The sequence below is a fragment of the Oryctolagus cuniculus genome, chromosome 1, assembly GCF_964237555.1.
Source record: "Oryctolagus cuniculus chromosome 1, mOryCun1.1, whole genome shotgun sequence".
Classification (NCBI taxonomy): Eukaryota; Metazoa; Chordata; class Mammalia; order Lagomorpha; family Leporidae; genus Oryctolagus; species Oryctolagus cuniculus.
The window spans coordinates 197034792-197054064 of NC_091432.1; the positions used below are offsets into that span (position 1 = coordinate 197034792).

The 19273-nt window shown below is 47.1% G+C and overlaps 1 protein-coding gene and 1 long non-coding RNA gene across 24 annotated transcripts in view; one reads left to right on the top strand and one right to left on the bottom strand.

The window, feature by feature from the left end:
- The window catches only part of UBAP2 (ubiquitin associated protein 2), a 112325-nt gene extending 98824 nt beyond the window's left edge, over positions 1-13501 (bottom strand). For 10 of the 23 annotated variants that reach the window (XM_070053388.1, XM_051856871.2, XM_070053385.1 and 7 more), the window contains exon 1: positions 13156-13501. The gene's annotated coding sequence lies outside the window, so the exon portion shown is untranslated. The remainder of the gene's footprint in view (positions 1-13155) is intronic. The other 13 variants (XM_070053430.1, XM_070053424.1, XM_070053414.1 and 10 more) reach the window with 6 other exon arrangements.
- The window catches only part of LOC127493537 (uncharacterized), a 37913-nt gene continuing 31332 nt past the window's right edge, over positions 12693-19273 (top strand). The window contains exon 1 of the long non-coding RNA XR_007923807.2: positions 12693-12826. This is a non-coding gene — a long non-coding RNA (uncharacterized lncRNA). The remainder of the gene's footprint in view (positions 12827-19273) is intronic.

Sequence of the window (19273 nt, forward strand, 5' to 3'; positions counted from 1 at the left end):
ACTCTAGCTTCCTGCTGGTACAAAACACAGCAGGAAATCAAATGGCTCGGGTACTTGGGTCCCTGCCACCTATGTGGGAGACAAGCTGAGTCCTGGACTCCTGGCTTTGGCCTAGCCTATCTCTGGTCGTTGTGGGCATTTGAGGAGTAAACCAGTGGATGGAAGCTTGCTTACTCACATTCTCTTTCTGCCTTTCAAATAAAATGAAAACAAATAAAAATTTAAAAATAAAAATAGAGGCTGGCATTGTGGCCTAGCACGTTAAGCCATCTCCTTCAACACTTGCGTCTCACAATGGCACCAGGTGGATTCCTGGTTGCTCCACTTCCAACCAAGCTCCCCAATAATGTGCCGGACAAAGCAGCAGAAAATGGCCCAAGTGCTTGGGTGCCTAGATCTGCATGGAGACGCAGATGAAGCTCTTGGCTGCAGCCTAGCCCAGCCCAGCCCCGGCCAGTGTCCATTTGGTGAGTGAACCAGCAGATGGAAGACCTGTCTCTCCCTCTCCTCCTGTGTAATGCTGCCTTTCAAATAAATAAATCTTTAAAAAAATAAAAATAGGGGTCAGTGCTGTGGTGTGGCAGGTAGAGCTGCCGCCTGCAGAGCCAGCATCCCATATGGGCGCCAGTTCAAGTCCCAGCTACTCCACTTCCAATCAAGCTCTCTGCTATGGCCTAAGAAAGCCATAGAAGACGGCCCAAGTCCTTGGGCCCCTGCACCGACATGGGAGACCCAAAAGAAGCTCCTGGCTTCAGATCAGCACAGCTTCAGTCGTTACAGCCATCTGGGGAGTGAGTCAGTGGACCTCTCTCTACCTCCGCCTCTCTGTTAACTCTGACTTTCAAATAAATAAATCTTAAAAAAAAAAAAAAGAAAGAAAAATAATTCTTAAAAGGTATAAATGTTTAAAAAGTGATTTAAATGGACTATTTCGTTTCCAGGACACTGCTAAAACTTCACTTCTGTTCAAAAATAAACTCAATAAAGTACAAATTCTTTATTCCTTTCTGTTCTTTACTCATTGGTCAAACCAGCCTTGCCATTCTCCAAATTTCCACCTGCTTTCTTGCCTTTAACTTCCAGTTGCATTTTCTAAGTAGTATAACGAACATCCCCATTTCCTCACCTCCTGTTCTTCAATGTGAACAGCAATTACTTTCTACTCGATGTCAGACAACTGTGGGACATGTTAGTGTCAGTTAACAATATACTAAACAGCCCTACTACACAGCAGCTTCTGTTCTTAAGGGTAACTGTACAGCTGTGTCTCTTTTCTCACCATAAGCTATCAACTGCCACTTTTCGGTGCCACATGCCTGACCTCCTCCCAGGATGCTGCTAAATTGGAAAAGAGCTTTGTGACCAACTCACCATGCTGATTAGAACAGCTGACTCAAAATGAGAAGAACTTAGAGGCAGTTATTTTAAAGCCATAGAACTCACCTAAGTCTCTGACTAAACACCAAGACAAAAGATAAGATAAGATGAAACCAGTCTAGTGGAATTCAGCACAGGATTTCAGGGCCTCCAACTGTGTATCCATACAGTACAAAACCCAAGTCTATGTATCACAAAGGTGTTGGTTTTTCATTCTGTTGCTTACATTGTTTGACTATCAGCTAGAACCTGGCTATATTCCCAGATTTCAGAATGTCAGATAGAAGAGAAGTACAGCATTGTGGTTAAGAGGACAGGTTTATTAAGTTAGATAGACCTAGTTTCCACAAATTACTGGATTAGGTATCCCTGACCAAATATTTCACTCTTTCTCCCTGAGGGGAGCAGCAAGCAAGATAACATACGTGGTAAGCATTTGGCTCAATACTGGATGAGACACTCACATGCAATATCTGAGTGCATGAATTCAAGACCTGGCTCCACTTCCAACTCCAACTTCCTGCTAATGTATACCCTGGGAAGTAGAGCAGATGATGGCTCAAGTAGTTGGGTTCCTGCCACCCACGTGTGAGATACAGACTGAGCTCCAAGATAATAGCTGCACATTGTGAGTAACTGCACACTCAGTGGATAGAAGATCTCTGTGCGTCTGTGCCTGTCAGTCTCGCTGGCAGTTTTAGAATAAAGTTTTTTTTTTTTTTTTTAAAAAGATCCATTTATTTTTCTGAAAGGCAGAACTACAGAGAGAGAGAGAGAGAGAGAGAGAGAGAGAGAGAGAGAGGGAGAGAGACAGATCTTCCATCAGCTGGTTCACTCCCTAAATGGCCACAACAGCCAGTCTGTCGCTCCACTTCCAATCTAGCTCTCTGTTAACGCACTTGGGAAAGCAACAGACTTTGACCCAAATACCTGGGTCCCTGCCACCCATGTGGAAGACCCAGAAGAAGGTACAGACTCCTGACTCCAGAATGGCCCACCTCAGCAGTGGCAGCCATTTGGGAAATGAACCAGCAGATGAAGATCTCTTTTTCTGTATGTTTCTCTCACAGGCATCTTCGCTTTTCAAATAAATAATCTTAAAAAAAAAGTTGTATATCATAAATATTGTATGATTCTACTGTCATTTGTTAAGATAAGTGCTAAAAAAGTAAAATAACTGTAACAAAAAGCAAATTTAAAAAATTATCCAGGGAGAAGCCAGCGCTGTGGCTCAGCAGGTTAATGCCCTGGCCTGAAGCGCCGGCATCCCATGAGGGTGCCGGTTCTAGTCCCGGCTTCTCCTCTTCCGATCTGGCTCTCTGCTGTGGCCTGGGAAAGCAGTAGAAGATGGCCCAAGTGCTTGGGCCCTGCACCCCATGGGAGACCAGGAGAAGTACCTGGCTCCTGCCATCGGATCAGCACGGTGCGCCGGCCGCAGCACGCTGGCTGCGGCGGCCATTGGAGGGTGAACCAACGGCAAAGGAAGACCTTTCTCTCTGTCTCTCTCTCTCACTGTCCACTCTGCCTGTCAAAAAATTAAAAATTAAAAAATAATAATAAAAATAAAATTTAAAAAAATCTCACTTTGTCTTTCTCTCTCTGTGTAATTCTGATTTTCAAACAAATGAATATCTTTAAACTAAAATAACCTCTTTTAAAAACCTGGGTCTGCATAACATTAACAGGATACACAAGATACTGTCTTTCCAAAAGCCTAAGTGTTCCACTCATCCTATAATTAGCAGTTTATTTAGCACTGGTGACAGTTATCTAAGTCACAGCAGTAGTTATATCTTGCTCATCCAATGACCTGACCAAAAATTATGTTTGATAAATAGCTGAGAAAATAATCACTTAAGAAATGAACCACCTGGGCCAGCACCATGGAGCAGCAGGTTACGCCACAGATTATGACCCTAGCATCCCATAAGGAAAGCTGGTTCAAGTCTTGGTTGCTATACTTCATACCCAACTCCCTACTGATGTTTCTGAGACTACAGCAGATGATGGCACAAGTGCCTGGGTCTCTGTCCCCCATGTACGAGGCATGGATGGAGTTCCTGGTTACTGGCTTTGTTCTGGCCCAGCCCTGGCTGCTGTAGCCAATTGAGGAGTAAACAGCAGATATAAGATCTCTTTCCCTGTCACTATGCCTTTCAAATAAATAAATCTATTATTCTACATATGAACTATTATTCAGCAGTATACTTCAGTGACAATATGTAAATCTTTAAAATCCTAATTAGATGAAAAACAAGGTTTTGAAATCTGTAGACAAGGGGCCAGCACTGTGGTATAGTAGGTAAAGCTGCCTCCTGCAGTGCTGGCATCCCATATGTAGCCAGTTTGAGTCCTGGCTACTCCACTTCCAATCCAACCGTGGCCTGGGAAAGTAGTGAAGGATGGCCTAAGTCCTTGGACCCTTGCACCCATGTGGAAGACCTGGAAGAAGCTTCCTGGCTCCTTGCTTCAGATAGTCCCAACCCCAGCTATTGCGGTCATTTGGGTTGTGAACCCAAATTGAAGACCGACCGACTTCCCTTCCTCCCTCCCTCCCTCTGCCTCTCTGTAACCCTGCCTTTCAAATAAAACAAGAAACCTTTTTTTAAAAAAATCTGTAAACAAAAAGGAAGTATCTGAATGATCTTTTTTTTTTTTTTTTTTTTTTTTTTTTGACAGGCAGAGTGGACAGTGAGAGAGAGAGACAGAGAGAAAGGTCTTCCTTTGCCGGCGCCCCGACCGGGACTAGAACCCGGTGTGCCGGCGCCGCTAGGCGGAGGATTAGCCTAGTGAGCCGCGGCGCCGGCTTGAATGATCATTTCTATCTTATCACTGATACCATATATACTATATTATTAAAGTACTCCAGATACGATGTTATTGTGATTTTTATGGCAACAGAAGCTCTCTATCCCATCAAGATACTTGCTAGGGAAATATTTAGCCATAAATAAAGATGTTTGTATTTTACATCCAAATCATTTAACCTCAAAATATGGTATAGTATATATCAAGGACACCCAATGTGACAAAGTGTTAAGTAGCAAATATGGATAAAAGGCATTTTACATGTTTTCTTTACTCTCCCGTCACTTTTTAGACTTGAAAAATCTTAAAAAGGTGGAGCGAAGCAAACAAAAGAAACAATCACAATACAAAAAGACAAACACGCAGGGGTCTGCACTGTGGCACAGTAACTTAAGCCTCCGCCTGCAGCACCAACATCCCATTTTGGGCACCAGTTTGTGGTCCCAGCTGCTCCTCTTCTGATCCAGCTCCCTGCTAATGTGCCTGCAAAAACAGCAGAAGATGGCTTAAGTCCCTGGGCCTCTGCAACCACATGGGAGATCTGGATGAAGCTCCTGGCTCTTGGCTTCAGCCTGGCCCAGCCTGGCCACTGCAGGCATTTGGGGAGTGAATTAGTACATGGAAGATCTCGCACTTTCCCTATCTAACTCTGCCTTTCAAATAAATAAAATAAATCTTTAAAAAAATAGTAATTGGACTCTGGTAAGGAGGAGGAAGCATTCACAAGGAGACAAGTACAATTTCTAACTGCAAAAACTGGGAATAAGACAAATATTCCTCAACAATAGAAAAGACAAACCAGGTGTAGCATATCCTTCCAATGGAATACAATATACTATTTACAGTGACTATTCAACATGGAAGAATCTCAAACATGCAGAACAGAAAAGCATCAGAAGACTCACACAATTACGCAAGACTGCACCAGAGGAGTGGGAAGCACGGCAGTGGAGCAGACGAAGCTGCTGCTTGAGACGCTGGCATCCTATAACACAGCCCCTGTTCAAGTCTTGGCTGGCTGTCCACTTCCAATCCAGTTCCCTACAAGTATGCTTGGGAAGGCAACAAATCACAACCCTAACACTTGCACCACTACTATCCATGTGGGAGACTCAGATGGAGTTCCTGACTCCTGGTTTTGGCCTGGCTCAGGTTGAGCCATTCCAGCTAACTGGGAAGTAAACTAGTGGATGGAAGATCTCTGTCTCTCCCTATCAATCCGCCCATCAAGCAAAAAAAAAAAAATGAAATTGGACCCTATAAAACCATATACTACTTATGGATATACACTGGGCTATATATCATTCTTAAAAGGTGATAGCAGGGGGCTGGCGCTGTGGTGCAGAGGGTAAAGCCACCACCTGCAGTGCCAGCATCCCATATGGGTGCTAGGTTCAAGTCCTGACTGCTCCACTTCCAATCCAGCTCTTTGCCTAGCAAAAGCAGTAGAAGATGGCCCAAGTCCTTGGGCCCCTGAACCCACATGGGAGACCCAGAGGAAGCTCCTGGCTCCTGGCTTCGGATCGGCGCAGCTGTGGCCGCTGCAGCCATCTGGGGAGTGAATCAGTGGATGGAAACTCGCGTTCTCTCTCTCTCTCTCTCTGCCTCTCTCAAATAAATATATAAATATTAAAAAAAAAAAAGTAATAGCAAGCCCAAAACACAGGGCAATGGATACTTCTAGGAAAGAATACCTTACAAGATGGCATACACAGACGACTTACAGGTAGCAGTAACATTCTATTTCTTCATTTTTTTTTTAAGATTTATTTATTGGGACCAGTGTTGTGCAGTGTTCAGTCACTGCTTGCAAAACAAGCAGCTCTTATCAGAATGCCAATTCAATCCCAGCTATACCACTTCTGACTCAGTTCCCTGCTAATGCGCATGGGAAGGCAGTAGAGGGAGAAATAAATACTTGAGCCCCTATCACCCATGTAGGAGACCCAGATGGAATTCCTGACTACTATGGCCATTTGCAGAGTACACCAAGAGATAGGAGATGAATCTATGTATCTATCTTCGGCTCCCTCCCCCTCCCAGCTTCCTTCTCTGTAGTTCTGCATTTTTTAAGATTTATTGGGTCCAGCGCTGTGGCTTAGCGGGTTAAGCCACTGCCGGCAGTGCCAGCATCCCATATAGGTGCCAGTTCGAGACCCGGCTGCTCCACTTCCGATTCAGCTCTCTACTATGGCCTGGGAAAGCAATACAAGATGGCCCAAGTCCTTGGGACCCCGCGCCTAGGTGGGAGACCCAAAGGAGGCTCCTAACTTTGGATTGGCACAACTCCGGCTGTGGTGGCCAGATGGGGAGTGAGCCAGCAGATGGAAGACCTCTCTCTCTGCATCTCCTTCTCTGTGTAACTCTGACTTTCAACTGAATAAATAAATCTTAAAAAAAAAAAAAAAAAGGCTTATTTAGGGCCCAGTGCTGTGGCTTAGTAGGCTAAGCTTCCACCTGTAGCACTGGCATGCCACATGGCCACCAGGGCTTCTGGATGCTCCTCTTCTGATCCAGCTCTCTGCTACGGCCTGGGAAAGCAGTGGAAGATGGCCCAACTGCTACCTGCGTGGGAGACCTAGCAAAGCTCCTGGCTTCAGATGGCTCAGCTCTGGCCGTTGTGGCCATTTGGGGAGTGAACCAGCTGATGGAAGACTTTTCTCTGTCTCCCCCACCCTCCTTTGTCTGTAATTCTGCCTCTCAAAGAAATAAATAAAATCTTTTAAAAAATTATTTATTTCACGGTAGTTACAGAGAGGAGAGACAGATCTTCCATCCGCTGGTTCACTCCTCAAATGGCCTCAATGATCAAGACTGGGCCAGCCTGAAGCTTCCCCCAGGTCTCCCACATGGATGCAGGGGGCTCAAGAACCTGGGCCATATTCTGCTGCTTTCCCAGAGACATTAGCAGGGAGCTAGAACAGAAGTGGAGCAGCCAGGACTTAAACCAGCACCCAGATGAGAAGCCGAGCGCTGTGCTTAACCCACTACACCATAGTGCCGGCCCCAGTTTTAGCCTTCAGATACTGAGCCTTTCCCAGGCATATTAGCAGGAAGCTACATCAGAAGCAGAGTACCCAGGACTCAATCCCAGAAACTCAAGAGATGCAATGCAGGCAGCTTTACCTGCTATACCACAACACTTGCCCCAGTGTTTCTGAATAGAAGAAAAGGAATAGAAGGTGTGTGCACATGCACACACATACACCCCAAAAAAAAAAGACAACAAAGGAAAAAGAGTAAGAAGGAAAATGAAATGTATACAGAAAATTAAAGAAGGTTGATACTGGGCAAGGCATTGTGTAGCAGTGGGTTAAGCTTTTGTTCGGGACATCAACATTCCATTTGGAGTGCCTGATTCAAGTCCTGACTACCTCACTTCCAATGCAACTTCCTGCTAATGAGATCCTATATATACAGTGGTTGAGTTCCTGCCACCCACATGGGAGACCAGTCCTGGCTCCTGGTTTTAGCCTGGCCCACCCTAAGCTGTTGTGTGCATTTGGGCAGTCAAGCAGTGGATGGAAGATATCTCCCCTGCCCCCTCACTCCGTTTTTCAAATAAATAATCCTTTTTAAAGTTTATTTTTAAAAAGGCAGAGAGGTCGGGGCTGGCCTTATGGTACAGCAGGTCAAGCCAATGCTGGCATTGCACAAGAGCACCAGTTCAAGACCCGGCTGCTCCATGTGCCTGGGAAGGCAGCAGAAGTTGGCCCAAGTGCTTGAGCCCTGTACCCACATGGGAGACCCAGAAGATGCTCCAGGATCCTAGCTTCAGCCTAGCCTAGCACCAGCTGTCATGGCCACTGGGGAAATGAACCAGGGGATGGAAGATCCCCCCTCCCTGTCTCTCCTCCTAAAACTCTGCCTTTCAAATAAATTAAAAAAAAAAAAAAAATCCTGGGCCGGCGCCGCGGCTCACTAGGCTAATCCTCCGCCTAGCGGCGCCGGCACACCGGGTTCTAGTCCCGGTCGGGGCGCCGGATTCTGTCCCGGTTGCCCCTCTTCCAGGCCAGCCCTCTGCTGTGGCCAGGGAGTGCAGTGGAGGATGGCCCAGGTGCTTGGGCCCTGCACCCCATGGGAGACCAGGAAAAGCACCTGGCTCCTGGCTCCTGCCATCGGATCAGCGCGGTGCGCCGGCCACAGCGCGCCAGCCGCGGCGGCCATTGGAGGGTGAACCAACGGCAAAAGGAAGACCTTTCTCTCTGTCTCTCTCTCTCACTGTCCACTCTGCCTGTAAAAAATAAAAAATAAAAAAATTAAAAAAAAAAAATCCTTAAAAGGGGGGGGGCCAGCGGGGAGAGTAACGCATTAAAAAACAAATTAAATTAAAAGCAATTAAAAAGTGTACCTATGACTGATTTGATAAGATTAAGATGACATGCAAAAAAAATTTGTGTAAGTAGTGAAAGTACTAGGCATTACTAGATTGTGTGCATGTACACACACACACACGCATATTTGTTGTAAATTTAAATAAGAAAGTTTCCAGGTAACATCTTACTTAAAAACAAGTCAGTAATGCTAAACCAGTAGCAAGAGACAAAGTTATAGCAAAAGATCTAAATTCAAATGAAATCTCTCTATAAATAATCTTTAAATTTTAAGTTTTAGATCCAAATATATATTTTATTAACTTTTAAAATTCCAAATGAAGAAAAATAAGTAACATACTCCTAACAATTTTGAAAAGTAAAGTATTTCCAAGTCTTAAATAAAAACAAACTCCTCCTTCCTGCAAGCCCCAATTCCAAATACTTAACTGGGTTCCAATTCAATTTAGCTCATTAAGGCCAGATCGAAAATGAGTTACCTGAAAACTGAAACTCACTTCAGTACACAGGCTCCTCTATCAGCCAGATATTTGTCACATACACTGTCTTCAAAGCCTATGCCGAAAAATTTCAAAACTAAAATTATTCCCTTCTTAAGAAAGCACAGGACACGGTGCCAGCATTGTGGCACAGTAGTTTAGGTTAAATCACTGCTTCCGACGCCAGCATCCCATGTTGGAGTGATGGTCTGAGATCCAGCTACTCCACTTCCCATCCAGCTAACTGTTAATACGCCTGGAAAGCAACAGCAGATGGCCCAAGTATCTGGGCCCCTACCACCTATGTGAGAGCCAGAGTGTGAGTTCCTGGCTCAACCTAGCCTGGTATTGGCTGTTGTGGCCATTTGGAGAGTGAACCAGTGGATGGAAGATCTCTGTCCCTCCTTTGTCATTCTACCTTCAAATAAATATTTTTTACAGGCAGAGTTAGAGAGTGAGAGAGAGAGACAGAGAGAAAGGTCTTCCTTCCGTTGATTCACCCCCCAAATGGCTACTACGGCCGGTGTGCTGCGCTGATCCAAAGCCAGGAGCCAGGTGCTTCTCCTGGTCTCCCATGCGGTGCAGGGGCCCAAGCACTTGGGCCATCCTACACTGCCTTCCGAGGCCACAGCAGAGAGCTGGTCTGGAAGAGGAGCTACCAGGACAGAATCCGGCGCCCCGACCGGGACTAGAACCTGGGGTGCCAGTGCTGCAGGCGGAGGACTAGCCAAGTGAGCCGCGGCACCGGCCAATAATTTTTTTAAAGATTTATTTATTTGAGAGGCAGAGTTACACAGAGAGAGAACAAGAGACAGAGATCTTCCATCCACTAGTGCACTCCCTAAATGGCGGCAAGGACCGTGGCTGGGCCAGGCCAAAGGCAGGAGCTTCATTCAGGTCTCCCACATGGGTGCAGTGGTTCAAGCACTTGGGCCATCCTCCGCTGCCTTCCCAGACCATTAGCAGGGAGCTGGATCAGAAGTGGAGCAGCTGGGACTCTGAACAGCAGTCCTACAGGCTATGGCTTTAACCCACTGAGCCACAGTGGCAGGCCCCAAATAAATAAAACCAAAAAAAAAAAATCAGGACATGCACATCCTTGGGAGAAACATTTAAGAAATCTAAAAAAAGGAAATAAAAAAAGGGGAGGGGAGGGAAGAGAGGAGGGAAGGGAAGGGGAGGGGAGGGGAGGGGAAGGGAAGGGAAGGGAGGGGAGGGGAGAACACAGTTGTTAACAAACGGTGGGGGTAGGACCCTCCCTGCAGGCATTGTGGCATAGCTGGTAAAACTGCGGCCTGCAACGCCAGCATCCCTTTGTGCAGTGGTTTGTGTCCCAGCTGCTCCAATTCTGATCCATCTCTGCTAATGGCCCAAGTGTTTGAGCCCCTGTACCCACATGGGAGACCCAGATGAAACTCCTGGCTTCCACCTGGCTCAGCCGTCTGGTGGGGGGTGGGGGAGGAGTGAACCTGCAGATGGAATCTCTCTTCCTCTGTCTTTCCCTCTCTGTAGCCCTTACAAAATAAATAATTTTTTAAAAAACTATAAAATACTAGCATAAGCAGTTGACACTGTAAATATCAAAATCAACTTGATATATTTGGCTGACTTCAAAAAGATAAAAAGGTTGGGTCAAAATTCTTACAATCTACCACCTGCTCACAAGGTGCTATTCCCTACAAGTCTTCCCTCTCTTTGCCTACCTTTTTATTTTGTATCTCTACTCTCATTTTTGGAAAAAAAGCAACAAAATCAGTTACTGGGGCAGGCGCTGTGATGCACTGCCTGGGATGCGGGCATCCCCCGTGGGCACTGGTTCGTGTCCCTGCTGCTCCACTTCCAATCCAGCTTAACGTTAGTGTGCCTGAGAAAGCAGTGGAGGATGGCCCAAGTACTTGGGCCCCTGCCTCTCACATAGGAGACCTGGATGGAATTCCAGGCATCCAGCCCTGGCCATTGCAGCCATTTGGGGAGTGAACCAAGGCATTTCTCTAACTCTGCCTTTCAAATAAATAAATCTTAAAAAAAAAAAAAATCAGCAGTTAAGATCAATCAGAGATCTACCACCTCACCAGTCAGCACTGGGGGTACCCTAACACTCAGCTTTTCAGGACATTCCATTTACTCAAATTAACTAAGAGCTAACTGATTTTTGCTGACATACAGGTTACCTCACAGGGAGAAATAAACATATTTGTCCAAGAACACAAGAACTTCACAAACTGGGAGTTCATGCAGACTGCAATCAACACTCAAGGCTAAGACTTTAAAAGTAAAGGCTTCACTTTGGACCACCTGAAACCTCCAGGACAAGTTTGTACTTTCCACATATATTTTATGCTTAAAGGGACTGAAGCAGTGACCAGATCCCATCAAAACACAAGTGCATTTTGAAATAAATCCCTTCTTGTCCCAGGTTCACAAGAGACACTCCCAGTGAGCAGTGTACAGGCTGCACCAATTACCAGGAAAGGAAAGCAGAGATGTTATTGTTGCTTCAGTATAACTCTTTGTGACTGCCGATGGTCCAGCCTACATTTAAGAGAGGACAGAGGAAACCAGAGCAGCAGGAAACAGCCAGAGAGGCAATTATCACAACCCTTCCCCACGGCTTCATTCTCTCCCAACTTCCAGCCACATTTCAATCACAACAAAACCTCCCTTCTCGGAAACATTTCATAATTACTGAGGGGCAGAGGGGCACAGGCTTCCTCAGAGGAAGCAAACTGAGGAAATCAGAGCTGTGGGAAACAAGCAGCACAGGAGGGAGGAAAAATCTCTCATTACACGTGTGAATCAGCCCAAGTAGGAAAAACCAGACCACACCGGCAGCCATCGCCTTTACCTAAAAGCCTCCACAGCAAGAGAAATATGACCTGACCTACGGGCCCTGCTGGCAGGTGTACTGCAAGACCCCATGGCCTCCAGGGAGTGGATTTTATTCTCTTTCCTTAGATGGGGACCATACCAATGTACCCACCCAACATCTAAGATACAAAAAGAGCTTAACTATGATGTTCATCTTCCCTCCACCTTCACTTGACAAACTGACGCTAAAAAACACTGCACAATTCACAGCAGTGAGTGCCTACCCCTTGGTTCAAAGAGTGCAACCACTGTGGAAAAGAAAATAGAGCCATTTTCACCCAAAGTTAACTATATGCCCTTCAAATAAAAGATGATCTTTGGCTATCTCACCGAGATCTTAAAAAGCTCTCGCCTATTTGGAAACACAGGTGCTGGAGAAAGCCAGCAAGCCTGAATACCAGAGCATATACCTTGTATATGCAGTAGAAACAATATCCAAAGAGGTAGCAGTAAACTACAGGATTATGCCAAACAGGAAGTAACAGGAATGACGATGGAATCAACCTCCAGAGAGAACATACGACTAGAGTGGCAACAGTTGAGATGCCTGGGCAACCAACTAGATCGAAAACTCGGGGGAGAAAGTAGGAAGCTAAGTGGCAACGTGATTCAGAAGCGAAGAAAACTGAGCTGTAACGCAGCCACGAACGAATGACATTCTGACTACATAGCACAGTGCTTTACAGTTCACAAAGCGCTCTCGAAGCGACATGAAATCAGCGGCGACACAACCCGACGACGGAACAGTGAGGAGGAAAACGCGGTCCCAGCTGAGACCAGAGCCCTCCAGAAGGAAAAGCAAGTCCGGTTTCGGATAAGCCGGGGACGAGCTGGAGAGCGCAGAAGTTGGTCTCCAAGAGCACCAGTCCCAGGACTGGCGTCGGCCGGGCAGACGGAAGGGTGGTCAGGACGGGAGCGACAGCGTGGCGGGGGAGCTCGGCCGGGCAGACTGGGACCGAGGTGAGAGAAAACCACACCCTCCCGGACAGAAACCCGAGGGGGGAGGGGAAGGCGCCCCCTGAGGCTGGGTGGGGCCGGCGGACGACAGCGGGGAAGGCAGGAAGGAGCACAGGGCAAGCCGAGGGGGGCAGGAAGGAGTGAGCCCAGGCCTGGACAGACTAAGGAAGCGTGAAGCCAGCGAGGAAAGCTTGGCCCCGTCCCCACGGGTGGGCGATAGGGCAGTCTGCAGGAGTTGGGAGGTTCGAAACGCTGAACCCAGAACCAGAAAGCACACAGCGCAGCACTCAAGGCTCTGGAGGAGGTAGGGAGGGGGAGAGGGTGACAATTACCGCTGCTATTCCCGCTGGACTCGGGACTCGCCGCCGCCGCCGCCGCTCGTTACCTGCCAATGTGCCTCTTACAAAGCGGCGGCGGCGGCAGAGGCGGCCCGGCCCGTCACGTGACCTTCACGTCACCCGAGGAGGAGGAGCTACTAAGCGTCGCTCGCGCAAGGTTCCCAGCCTGCCCAGGGAGCGCGCCGCATCCCAAACAGGCGAGGTCGGCAGGGCAAAGGCGGAGGGAGACAGTGGAAGGAGCAAATAAAGGACACTTTATGGCATCCTGGCATTTCCCATCTAGGGGTGATCAGGGGCGTATTCGCCACCACACCCAAAGTACCCACAACTGCAGCTCATTGTCGCTCTGTGATGACCTCACAAGCTCTACCCTTGAGGCCGCCTTCCTATCGTCACGTGATGCGGTCCAACCACTCAAGGCAAGCCTGGTTTCCCAAATGTTGCGAGAGGAACTACGACTCCCAGCATGCTGCGTAACAGAGGCAGCCACTACCGCAGCCTCTCCCCCGCACAGACGCAACGCCGGTGACTTTAGTGCGGCGGCAAGGCCCGGAAGGCAAGCGGACACGGTTACTTTCTGGGACTAACTCCACTGGGTACCTGCTGCCTGCTGGCGGGGCGCAGCTCCTGCTGGGAGGTGTAGTCCGGGCAGGCGGTGGGAGGGTTCCACTACCACGTTACGGGGCTCGCGCTGCGCCCCGCCCCGCCCCATGCGCGGGAAAACACCAACGGCTCGCAGCGGCATCCGCGGCACGGAGAACCTCCGCCAGACGGAAGGGCCTTTCCACTTGAGTCGCGTTCAATGTGGGTCGAGTTAGGGATTCCCGAGCCCCTTCTGCTGTCAGCCGGTTATACAGCCATTTTTATCGTATCATATATAATCAACCCCTTGAGGCTGGGGTTGGCCCGGTTTTGAAGATAAGGAGATAGGCTTAGGGAGTTTCCTGGCAGAGGAGACCCAGATCAGGTTTTCTATCTAGGAAAATTGTAGTGACGGACCTTTCGAGATGACCTGTTATTTACATCAGGAATTAAGCGTAAGTGAGATAATGGTTTCTAATGGCATTACAATGTCCTAGAGATTAAAGTGTTTCACCATTTACTCACCTGTTCGGCCCAGTAAGGTAGTATCCCAAGCTAATGAGACACGGACTTGGGATTCTGGTGGGCTTTACCCTTATTTGAGCTTTCCCTCTGTGGTTACACCATTTAACTGGATTGGACAAAACCAAGTGATATTAAGTAAAATATCAGTTTGGCAAATAGAAAATTCACCATAAATATTAGTAATGTTTTTTTTTTTTTTTCCCACCCTGTTTGTACCCTTTGGGCCCAAGAGGTTTAAGTAGATAGGAAATGAGCTTATGCTGAGCTTAGTGTAGGGCACTAAGCTAATTACTAACTTGCTGGTTACTAATAGACTCCTACGTTAAATTACTGGGTGTCAAACAATTGGAACCTTCAACAGTCCTGCCCAGTACAAGGGGAGCCTTTGTTACTGGTCTGCAATCAAAGAATGCTCAGGTTGTGCCTTTAACAAATAGAACTCACCATTGTGACCATTCCTGTGCAAATGTATCTTATCTCTGCATTTTCTGCAGGGAGCTCTGAATGTATCTGTTCTGTTCCTTCTTCCTCCTCTTTGTATACTGCTTTATGGAAATGTGTGGGAGCCTCAAAGATAAAAAACCACCCTTGAGAGTCAGAGACTTAATGAACAGGATTCTGAAAGGCTATGTATGAAAATCAGGTATGGCAGTGGCTGGCTCTGAAAGGTGGGAAAGAGATTTGTGCTTGAGGATGCTGGTGAGCAGGGTCTATAGTCCAATTGTTTGCTTTTTTTTTTTTTTTACTTGGAGAAAGTGCTGGTATCTTACTAATTAAAGATTAACCTCAAGGGAGCCCAGAGACCATGTATTAGCTCTGTGACCTTGCACAAGCTGTTAGCGTTTCTCCAGGTCTCAAATTTCTCCTGACTATATTCATATTCAAAAAAATCTGCCTTTCTGTGCAAGTCACACTGTGTTTGGTGTTTTTATTATCATTTATCAAGGAAGAAGTCCTACCTGCAACCTGTGATCGGAGAAAATAAGAGTATCAAAGCCCTAAAACCTCACCAATTACAGTTACGACATGGATACAATAGAACTAGCCTCTTCAAATAGTCCACTCCACCCCTCCAGGAATTGCACGCCCCTCTTGTACCCATACTGCCTCAGAAACTAATTTGACTTCTGGGCACTGCAAAAGACATCCCCATCATTTTTACAAGTTTTTCTTAAGTCATCTTGCCCAGACTGAAGTGAGAGCACAATGGGGAAATTCTCAGAAGTCTGGCTCTAGAAGTCTGTACACAAGGGAAGCAATAAATTATATCAGTGAAATCAGTCATTGTTAGATGAACTCATCCTCAGAAACAATTGGTGGCCCAGAAACAACCAAGGCATGTAAACTCCAGAATTTTCATAACCTAGATAAAGCTAATCACAGTTGCAGTCTTATCTTCACACTTAACAGTAAAGGAAATTATAATCAAATGTATTAAATCCTGCCTGAAAGATGTAATATCTGAAAGGTAGTAATCTGTATACAATCTTTTTTTAAGTGAACATTAAGGAGCAAAAATATGGGCCAGCACTGTGGTATAACGGGTTAAGCCACCACCTACAGTGCCAGCATCCCATATGGGCACCTGTTCAAGTCCCAGCTGCTCCATGTCCGATCCAGCTCTCTGTTATGACCAGGGAAAGCAGTGGAGGATGGCCCCTGCACCCACATGGGAGATCAGGAAGAAGCTCCTGGCTCCTGGCTTTGCAGCAGCCATTTGGGAAGTGAACCAGTGAATAGAAGATCGATCTCTCTCTGACTCTCCCTCTCATACTCTAACTCTGCCTTTCAAATAAATCTTTAAAAAAAAGAAAATGTGCACTGTATAGAGAAAAGGGTAGCCTGATGTGTATGTGGAATGTTCTAGTCCCCTTCATAGATATCTGCCTTAGCACATAGAGAAGGGTATTCTATACCTAGGATAAATATTACCCAAGTTTCTCTGATCTATGTTCCGTGTTATTAAGCAACCTTCAAATTCTGATTAGAGGGGCCGACGCTGTGGCGTACCAGGTAAAGCCGTAGCCAGAAGTACCGGCATCCCATATGGGTGCTGGCTTGAGTCCCAGCTGCTCCACTTCGATCCAGCTCTCTGCTATGGCCTGGGAAAGCTGTAGAAGATGGCCCAAGTCCTTGGGCCCTGCACTCACATGGGAGACCTGGAAGAAGCTCCTGGCTCCTGGATTTGGCTTGGCACAGCTCCAGCCATTGTGGCCAATTGGGGAATGAACCAGTGGATGGAACAACTCTCTCTCTCTCTCTCTCTCTCTCTGTGTCTTTCCTTCTCTCTCTCTCTGTCTTTCCTTCTCTCTGTATGTAATTCTCAAATAAATAGATAAATCTTTAAAAAAAAAATTCTGATTAGTTTGGTTTCCGGTTATGGATCTCCTCTAGAGAGGTAACCTGAGAAATGTATTTATTTTACTTGATCAAAAATTAACACACAATAACAATTTGGAATACACCATCAGTTTCTGAAGTACGCTGGCCTTTGAATGCAGTAAACAATGCAATTCCCATTGTGTGAGGCCTGTTAAAAACAGCCAAAAACAAAAACTTCCTTAGTAAAACTGTAGTATCTCATTTTCCTTTTCTTAAGATTTATTTATTATTTGAAAGAGTTACAGAGAGGGAGAGGCAGAGAGATCATCCACCTGCTGGTTTACTCCCTAGATGGCCACAATGGCCAGAGCTGGGCTAAGCTGAAACAAGGACCTTCATGCAGGTCTCCCACATGGGTGCAGGGGCCCAAACACTTGGGCTATCTTCTGTTCTTTTCCCAGGCCATTAGCAGAGAGGTTGGAAGTGGAGCTGGAGTCACAGGTAGTGTCTTCACCCATTCTACAATGCCGCCCCTCATGCCTCATTTTTCTTTTTAAAGACTTTTTTTTTTAAGATTTATTTATTTATTTGAAAGAATTATACAGAGCGAGGAGAGGCAGAGAGAGAGAAAGAGAGGGAGATCTTCCATCCGCTGGTTCACTCCCCAATTGGCTGCAATGGCTGGAGCTGTGTAATCTGAAGCCAGGAGCCAGGAGCTTCTTCCAGGTCTCCCAGGCAGGTGCAGGGGCCCAAGGACTTGGGCCATCTTCTACTGCTTTCCCAGGCCATAGCAGAGAGCTGGATCAGAAGAGGAACAGCCAGGACTTGAAGCAGCACACATATAGGATGCCAGCGCTTAGGGCCAGGCCATTAACCAGCTGTGCCATAGTGCTGGCCCCTAAAGACTTTTTTTTTTTTAAATATTTATTTTATTTATTTGAAACAGAGTTAACAGAGAGAGGTAGAGACAGAGAGAGAGAGGTCTTCCATCAGCTGATTCACTCCCCAAATGGCTTGAACAGCCAGAGGTAAGCCAATCTGAAGCCAGGAGCCAGGAGCTTCTTCTAGTTCTCCCTTGTGGATGTGGGGGCCCAAAGACTTGGGCCATACTCCACTGCTTTCCCAGGCATATTAGCAGGGAGCTGGATCAGAAGTGGAGCAACCAGGCCTCACAAGTGCCCATATGGGATGCTGGTACTGCAGGCCAGGGCTTTAACCTGCTGCACCACAGCGCCAGCCCCATCATGCCTTATTTTTCTAAAGTCTAGCAAGTTTCCTTCCACCTCTACCTGTTAATAACTTGTCCTGGAGTAGATATTTAGTGTAGCACTTTAGTCACTGCTTGTGATGTCTCCATGCCATATTGGAAGGCCAGTGAGTCCTACCTCCTCTGCTTCAGATCCAGCTTCCTGAATACATGCCCCATCGAAGGCAGCAGTGAGGATTCATATACTTGGGTCCCTGCCACCCAGGAGGAGGCTCTGATACAGTTCTGGTTTCCTGGTCTCACCTGGGCCCAGCCTTTGCAGTTTCAGGCATTTGGGGAGTAAACCAGAAGATTGAACATTCTCTGTCAATTCCGTCTCCATCTCTCTCTCCATCTCTCTCTCTCCCATTCACATGTTCACATGAAATGAAAATAAAATTTTTAAGATATATTTATTATTTGAAAGAGTTACAGAGAGAGGGAGAGAGAGCAAAAGATCCATCCACTGGTTCACTCCCCAAATGCCGCAACAGCCAGGGCTGGCCAGGCTTGGGCCAGGTGAAGCCAGGAGCCAGGAATTCATCCAGGTCTCCCACATGGGTAGCAGGGGCCCAAGGACTTGGGTTGTCTTACGCTGCTTTCCCAGGAACATCAGCAGGTAGCTGTAATGGAAGTGGAGCAGCAAGGACTCGAACCAGTGCCCACATGGCATGCCGGCACCACAGGCAGTGGCTTTACCCACCACACCACAGTGCCAGCCCCAATAAGTAAGATTTTTTTTTTTTTTGACAGGCAGAGTTAGACAGTGAGAGAGAGAGAGAGACAGAGAGAAAGGTCTTCCTTCCGTTGGTTCACTCCCAAAATGACCGCTACGGCAAGCGCGCTGCACTGATCCGAAGCCAGGAGCCATGTGCTTCCTCCCAGTCTCCCATACGGGTACAGGGTCCAAGAACCTGGGCCATCCTGCACTGCGTTCCCAGGCCATAGCAGAGAGCTGGACTGGAAGAGGAGCAACCGGGACAGGTCTGGCTCCCCAACGGGGACTAGAACCCGGAGTACTGGCACCGCAGGCGGAGGATTAGCCTAGTGAACCGCGGCACCGGCCGGCCAGTAAGATTTTTTTTTTAAGATTTATTTATTTGAAAGACAGTTACGGAGAGAGGTAGAGATAGAGAGGTCTTCCATCACTGGTTCACTCCCCAGATGGCTGCAACAGCTGGAGCTTCTTCTGGGTCCCCCATGTGGGTGCAGGGGCCCAAGGATTTGGGCCATCTTCTACTGCTTTCCCAGACTGTAGCATAGAGCTGGATTGGAAGTGGAACAGCCGGGTGTCAAACTGGTGCCCATATGGGATGCTGGCACTTCAGGCCAGGGCGTTTATCCGCTGTACCACAGCACCGGCCCATGGCTGCTCCACTTTCAATCCAGCTCTCTGCTATGGCCTGGGAAAGCAGTAGAAGATGGCCCAAGTCCTTG